This window comes from Ambystoma mexicanum, chromosome 6p, assembly GCF_040938575.1.
Source record: "Ambystoma mexicanum isolate Mex_15411 chromosome 6p, UKY_AmexF1_1, whole genome shotgun sequence".
In the NCBI taxonomy this organism is placed as follows: domain Eukaryota; kingdom Metazoa; phylum Chordata; class Amphibia; order Caudata; family Ambystomatidae; genus Ambystoma; species Ambystoma mexicanum.
Genome location: NC_090935.1, coordinates 1,146,257,133 through 1,146,264,767, shown reverse-complemented (window position 1 = coordinate 1,146,264,767; position 7,635 = coordinate 1,146,257,133). Strand labels below are relative to the sequence as shown.

The 7,635-nt window shown below is 46.7% G+C and overlaps 1 protein-coding gene across 3 annotated transcripts in view; it reads left to right on the top strand.

Annotated features, from left to right (window-relative positions):
• Positions 1–660: 660 nt before the first annotated feature.
• Positions 661–7,635, top strand: part of KANK1 (KN motif and ankyrin repeat domains 1) — a 1,603,545-nt gene continuing 1,596,570 nt past the window's right edge. For all 3 annotated transcript variants that reach the window (XM_069625753.1, XM_069625752.1, XM_069625751.1), the window contains exon 1: positions 661–974. The gene's annotated coding sequence lies outside the window, so the exon portion shown is untranslated. The remainder of the gene's footprint in view (positions 975–7,635) is intronic.

Here is a 7,635-nt window from a genome sequence, read left to right as displayed (position 1 = left end):
TATTTTCTGTTGCTGCAATCCATGTGCAAATTAGGAGGCTTGTATGTATTTTGCAACAGAGAACCTGCACAGAGCACTAATAGACGAGTTTCCCATGATTCGGCTGTTTTTTTATGTTTTAAAATTGCCAGCTACCACTAACTAAATTTAACAAAAAAGTAGATTGGGACAGGGGTGGGCGGCTTGGGGGCGTGGATGAGACCATATGGAATTGTGCGCACTGCATTTGGGGGGAAAGTAGCAGGACTGTTTTCGTGGCTCCTCTCTCCCGCTTGCAATGCTGGATACTCCCCTGCATACTGTGGACCACTGCATTTTCAACCAAATAGCTTAAAGGAAGTCGTAGCAGTTTTTTTTTTAAAAAAAAAGGTGAACATGGTATTCTTTGCTAAACCGCTATAAAACGGAATAGGTTTTGTTTCAAGAGGCAACGTGCGCTAAAATGTCATTTTAGTTACAGGTTGCCGTGGCAAGCACCACAATTTTGACTGTTAAAAAGTAGCTTTCAAGTCTCCCCTTGTTCTCCGCAGATGTTCCGGGTCTCTCACCTCAGCTCGCGGCCCGCCCACCCTGCTGTTGCTGCGGGTGTCGCTGGCTCTCCCGCCTCCGGTGCCGGGAGAGCGTGGCTTGTGTGTGCACTGGGCGTACGCAGGCGCGGCCTGGGAACCTAGCGCGGGGAGGGGGAAAGGAGATGCCCAACACAAACCTATGGGATAGATACCTCACAGCGAGCAGCCCACGCACCGGCGGCGAGTGCCTTATCGCAGCTTCAAAGGGGCCACGGGGTCTGCGCGCAGGGACCAGCGAGACTCAGGAGCTCCGCGGGCGCTGCAAGGGTTCCCTTCACGCGCCCATGTCCGGGTGCTTATACAGCTGCACCGGCGCTCCAGGACACGCTTATTCCAGTGGCCAACCCAACCTGGATCTCTCGTGACGTTCTTTTCCGAGTGCGCGGGATGGAAATCTCCAGAGAGGTGAGCCTCGGAGCGTGTTTCTTTTCAGGGCTTGTTTGCTATGTTATACACCGAGTGATATTTCCAGAGAATAAGTGGGCAGGAGGAGGCTCGGTTGTTTGTGCAACAATAATGGCCCGAAATGTAATTTGAAAATTCACTGGTGTTTGGGGATTAACTTTCTGTGTGGAATCGGGAAAGTGTGCGCGCCTTCCTTCGAGTGCACAAGTGTGTCTGGTCGGGAGTGACATTTTGTTTCCCCACTCCAATGCCTGTTCCGTCTTGTGACTGCAGCTGAATCCAGACTTCAAAGAAAAAGGGGGTGGGGGTGCTGCCCCTGCCTCTATTCAGCTAGCAGGGGATTTATATGCCTCCCAGGGAAGGGGGAGGGATATACAAACAAGCTCAGAATGTCTTGCTTTCTTTCCGTTCCCACAAGATGTAAGTTGAGCCCAGGAAGCCTCTCTGCCAGGTGGAGTTGCTGCTAACCTGAACATTTCGAACTTGTCAACTCCTGTAATGCGCGGTTATGTTGCCTGCACCGCTCTACTCCTTGCTTGATTAAAAATGCTATTCTGTCAGTGCACGTGCTTGAGGGGTCAGGGGAACTTCCCAATGTTGACAAGTGTGGATTGCTTCCTTCGAACCTTAGCTGCTGGGCGGGGTTTGGTGTGCTGAGTTCGGCTGCTGGGCTTCTACTCTTAAGGGTGCTGGGGCGAGGGGTTAGTAACCTGAGCTTCCCTCTAATTCTCTTTTTCCTCCTCTCTTGAGCACCTCAAAAGGGGCGAGCGAGGCCTTTTGTTCTTCAGACTTACTTCAAAAGCACACGGGGCAGAGGGGGAGGGGGCGACCTTGATGGAGATCTGGGCTTGTCAGCACACTCTTTGTAAACAGTACTTTGATATTACTGTTCTTAACCGTTTTATTTTTTTCAGGGTTTTTGTGCAGTTCATTTATTTTTTCATGATTAAGTCAAATGTTTCTTGCAAAACAAACAAACTATACTGGCATCATCACGCCAAACGAGTACCATGGACACTTTGCTAATGGGGCGGAAACTGACCTGAGTGAATTGGCACTTTCTCATCTTGTTTCCCGCATGTTCTTAGTGGCCTTGTCGAGTTAATGTACAGGATGAAATCGTGTTGCGTTGAATCAAGGTGTGCGCGCGGAGGTCAATTTATTTTCGATTTGAAAGCAACTTTTGAGCTTCCTTAGCTGTTGTCCGGTTTCAGCCCCTGCTATTAGTTCACCAAGGTTACTGGTGCCAAGTGATACGGGACCTCTGCGCTGGGATGGGTTTCTAATTTTCTGTTTTGAAATCTACCATTACTGTGCTAAATAGCGCGACATCGGCACACTCTTTCATCCCTTTTGATCTGATTTGCGTAGGGAATAGCTCAATGCAGAAAGACGCAGGTTCCCTTTGTAGTGTGCAAATAACCTTTGAGTTTGTTATTCCTTAGACTACTTTACAATGTTTAAAGGAGGCTATGCCACGAGCAAACGAAATGCTGGCGGGATGTGCTTTTAGTTGTCGTCTCCCCAGACAGTTCCTGTGTGTATGCGAAGCAGGTGGCTAGGTTGTCAGTGTTGTGGACCGGGATTATTGAGCAGTGCTTTTATAGCCGTGTGTCTGTCACTGCCAGTTTTCTGGTACTGTGCTACCGCTTTTCCGCATGAGCAGTAATTGTGATTGACAATTGGGAAGAAGTAATAACCGGCTTTACAAGTATAATTGGCAGTAATTGGTAATCAAAGCAGAAAAGCCCAAGATTGCCTGGGCACAGGCAGAAGGCAAACTGCCCTCCTGCTCGCGGTGTCGAGTTTGGAAGGCCTGTTAAGGAGAAGGCTAGGTTCAGGCATGTTTCTCATAAACAGTTTCTTTGCCCCCCTTTCCATCTTTGGTGAAAAATTGAATGTTTTAGCTTCGTTAACTTGGGTTATTTACCATGGGCGGATCTTGCTCTGAGAAGCAACGGAGCAATCTACCGTCATAGGAAGAAGAACATGGTGAGGGGAGCAGAGAATCCAGGGAGTGGGCGCTAGCAGGGGAGGGGGTGGTGGGAAGTTTGTCAGCAAACAGTAGTTAGATGCTTGTCAAATGTTTTGGTCAGAAAATTGCAATATCCGTAAACAGTCAATCCAACTTTGAGACTGGGTGTAAGTCCTGATGGGGCCAGGTTATTGCAAGGAGTCGGTAGTGGAAACTCCTGCCACTGGTCTAGGAGAACAAGGTAAGCTGTACACCAGCTGCTACTAGGAGCTATTTTACACTGTCCATGACAAATGGTGCAATAAAAACCTGCCTATGTGATGTTAACTCAGTGTATTTGAGGATTTGTGTACAAGTGCGCTAGGAAACCCCTAAATTACACTTCAAGCCTTATGGTTTATATGTAACGGACACAAGTAATAGCTTGCACAACATGTGGAAGTTAGGTTTGTTTCTCCTTGTTCTTCAGATGTAGCTCCTGCTCACTGTTTGGTGGATGCCACAGAGCTGTTTATTTAGCTCCTCTGCATTCCATATTTTGATCTCTGAATTCAAATTTCATTTAACGTTAAATCGTGCCCTTAATACTGCTGAGCCTGTTTCTAGTCAATTTCCTTGTTGCAGGTGTCGGAATGTAGGCATGGTGTTTAACATTAGGTCCCTGATACCTTAATTGTATCTGTTTGGCAGAGAGGGGGTCATGACGTATATGGTATCCCCCCCAGATCTGCTAAATCCCTTGCCCCCTTTGTACCACAGCTGGTCATTTTGGCACAACAAGTGAGTCTTGTGTCTAGATAGCATCAATTTAATCATTTACCCTGATTCTCCTTGAGGTTTTGTTCTGGCTGCACCAAACTAGAATGGCTCCAGAATTAACATGCAGTAGAGCTGTTCCCAATGAAGAACCGGAAGCCTACGAGAACACATCTGGGTCTTCTCTGAGTGCTCTTGCCAACTTGCGTTCTCTGAGTTTTAAGACCGTTCACAAAGTGGGCCTGCTTCTGCCCGTAGGGCAACCCAACTTTCCCTCACAATCTGCCTTCTGCATCGTCAGACTTTGTAATATCTACTCCTCGTCAATAGTCCTGAGAGAACATTGTTTTGGCCACTGTCTGACAACTTGCTCACCAACAGGAACCAGTTTCTATGTATATGATGGGGGGATCATTGTAACAGAGTGATTTGAAGCTACTGCTAATTATTTCCTTCTTTTATCACTCTTCGTAATTTGTACGGTTATGTTTTTGGGTATCACACACAGACTTGTTAGCAGAGGCGGTCCTCACCTGTGGCAGGTGACGCTAACCGGCTGGTAACTTCAGGAGCACACATTGATATTAAATGCTGCTCATTCCTTTTGTTCTGCCTCCGACCCCCCCTCACTATCCCCATGGGGAAATAGACAGCTTGTCAGGAGAAGAGAAAACAAACGTAAGGTTCAAATGGCTAGGTTAATTATTTATTGCACCTACCAAAGAGACTGCAGGTGGAGCGTTGCTACTTGGGTTTGGGCCTTGCACAATGGGTGGGTTTTAATGCACACAAACAACCCTTTGCATGGCGTTTGTCAGGAGTGTTTATGATGCGGGTCTGGGTACGCTTGTAGTAGTCTGTGCATGAGGATTATTTGAGGGCTGACCCTATCCTGGTGATCCCCCTTGTGTTGGTGCACGTTTGTGTAACCTTTATATTTTCATTTGCGAATTTGTTTATGGGTGAAACATTTTTGTTTCAAACCTCTGGAGAAATCAACCCAGATAATGGAGCAGCAATATATTAGTATTCATCTCAAATCTGTGACATGCCTCGTGGTGGTTTGATCCCAGCCTTTGCAGACTTGAAATAAGCGATGGTACCTAACCTTATCTCGGCTAACTTCCATCCATATCAAGCGCATATGACATTGGGGTATATTGGTAGCTTTGGGACATTGTTTGAGGGAATTATGAATCCAGCTCATCTGAGGGGTGCGCACCGCCCTCCCCTCAATGTCCCTTCAAATCTGGTAATCCTCAGCATTCACATTTGTAGCTGGGCCTCTGTTGAAGGCTATTCAGGTGGCTCCTTAAAATGAAGCACCCCGAAGTGTGGCACGTTGGGTTCTATCCAAGGTGTATGTCTAGTAGTGTGCATCTATTTTCCTTTTCCCCACCCATAGCTTGAGTAATCATATCCTGTGTGCAAGGTGTCTGTGTTGTCGGCATGCAAGGTCACCAATAGAATGCTTGTGTGACGCATGGAATGTCCCTGCTGTGCCTTCCAGGAGGGTCCGTTGGGGACTGGCCTGGGTTGTGGTGTGAATGGTGGGCCCATCTTCCTGTATCTATGAGACATGTGCCGCACATGATGATAAAGGGCTTATTACCTTCAGACCTGTCGTCCTTATTGCAGTACTGTTGCGAGCATGCCTGAGCTGGGGGAACCTGAACTCCTCTGGATTTTTTTTGTAGTTCGAGCACCTGCTTCTCGATTAGGCTCATGAATCGGACGAATCGGTGTAGTATATATTTATAGTATTTTGGTCGAATATCCATACTTTTTTTGTTTGTTTGCGAAGGTGCATGGCGGTCAAGCCCAAGATTGCTTTTTGCAAGTGACAGATGACAATTGGCATATGATTCACCCGGTAAGTCTCCAATTAGGTATTACTTTGGATGGAATCAATGAAGCGAAAGTGATTTCATCACTGTTGGACTTTGAGAGAAGTTGTCAGAATGTGCAAAGTCAATGAAAGTTATCCAGGTTGCTGCCTATATATGAAATGAATTCTTGACTTTAGCAGTGACTTTTGATTTTAGGCCTGGAAGTGGTTGGAGTTGTACTCCAGCAGTGTGTTACCAGATCAACGGTTCATTGGTCAGTGTTTCTTGTGTAAAAGATCACACTGGAAAAGGCACACGTTTTACCTACCAACAGAGATATAGGCCCGTGAGTCACATTGTAGGATAAGGGACTGACTTTCTGGTGGTAGCTTCTGGAACGGCGGTTAAGCAAACTCAACAAATCACGCATACATAATGAGCTCGATATGACGCAAAATCCTTCAGCAGGGTCAGTTTTTAAAAGCTGAAACATGCACCTATGTGCAAAACAAAATTATCAAACCATATTTCCGATCTATCGTGTAGTTGCAAACTAACGAGGCAGACTAGCCCTGCAAACTCCAGCAATTTTTTTAATGGACAATTTAACAGTTGTTTGTAGCTTGCTGTTATAGTGTACTTGTGTGGTGTGATGGCCGTGTAGAATATTGTGTGAAAGTTCAGCGAGTGCTCCAGGTTTGTGAGATGGCCGTGTGTTGATGGACTAGTGGGTGTCCTGCCCCTCATGTCTCTTACTGTATGCAGCTGCACATGTTTTAATAAACCCGAGTATGTGACATAAAGGGGCCCGTGTCTTCAATCGGGCTAGATCTGCGCCCACACAAGTAATACGTTTCCTGGTTGGGAGGTGCCAATTTTGAGGAGTTGCGGTTTTCTCCTTTTCTGGGAGTACTTTGGTTTTTGTCAGAACCTCTCCAGAAGAGTTGACAGGATGTAGCCATGGGCTCCTGTTTTGGACTGGAGCTTTAGAAGCCACTCGCGCTGTTGTCTCATGGTAGCGATTTATTTGGACACCAAAGAGCATTTTGGAACAGCAGCGTGGTGTGTGAGTGGAACTGTGAGCTATGCTCTGGCGGTTCATGGCAGCATGTTTGGTAAGCACTCTAGAGAACCGTTGGTTGGTAGTCGATCAGTCATTTTTGGTTGTGGGTGCCCGTTTGTTGTGGGTGCTTGCTAGGAAATCTGGCATGATGGTTGACTGCTCTGGACAGTTTGGTCTCCTAGGATAGCCAGAGGCAGAAGACCAGAACACAGACTACAGTGTGCATTCCAACATTGTTTGCACTGTTCCACTTCCTAAGATGGCCCCCATTGTAGTGGAACGCTGGGTTCCACCCTCGATCATGAGAGACAGCAAAAGTCCAAGAGTTGGAGTCCAGCATTTGCAGGACTTGTGCCATACAGGGTGTTTCAGGAGGCACAGCATGCATGCCATGCAACGTCATGAAGCACGAGGAGCCCCGGGAATTGTGCCATGTGCATGTGGCACTCGCATCTATGTCAGTAAACGGTTTAGCTATATAAGTATTGAACTTCAGATTTTTGGGTAAAATGTAGGTAAACTGCAGGGCAAAGAGATAAAAAATGATAATGCACGTTAACTTAGATTGACATTTTCATGATTTTACTCTCTTGGTCCATTTGGGGGTATCTGGAAGCTGTCCCTGAACTCTGTGAGGGGAGAGAATCACCGGGGACCAAAAAATACCATGTCCAGGTAAGTACGACCAACAATTGAAGGCTGCTTAAGATGGAGCTGAAGTGGATTGGCAGTGAACCACCACTCAACAAGAGAGACTCCACACCTCATGGCGCTTGGCTTGGTGTGCAGGGCAGTAGGACGAGGAAGGTAGCATGATGGGTTTTCACCAGCCTTATAAAATCTCCTCCCATGGGCTGAGTTTACCTGCTCACATGCCACCTCTGTGAAAGCATCCCATGTCAGTTTGGGGTTATATGCAGTGCTTGGAGCACCAGATAATTGCCCAAACTAAACTTGACGATGGTAGAAATGATCAAAATTCCACAAACGGATGGTAGAATGACACTCCTCACTCTTTGACTTTCTTCTTAGTTGTTT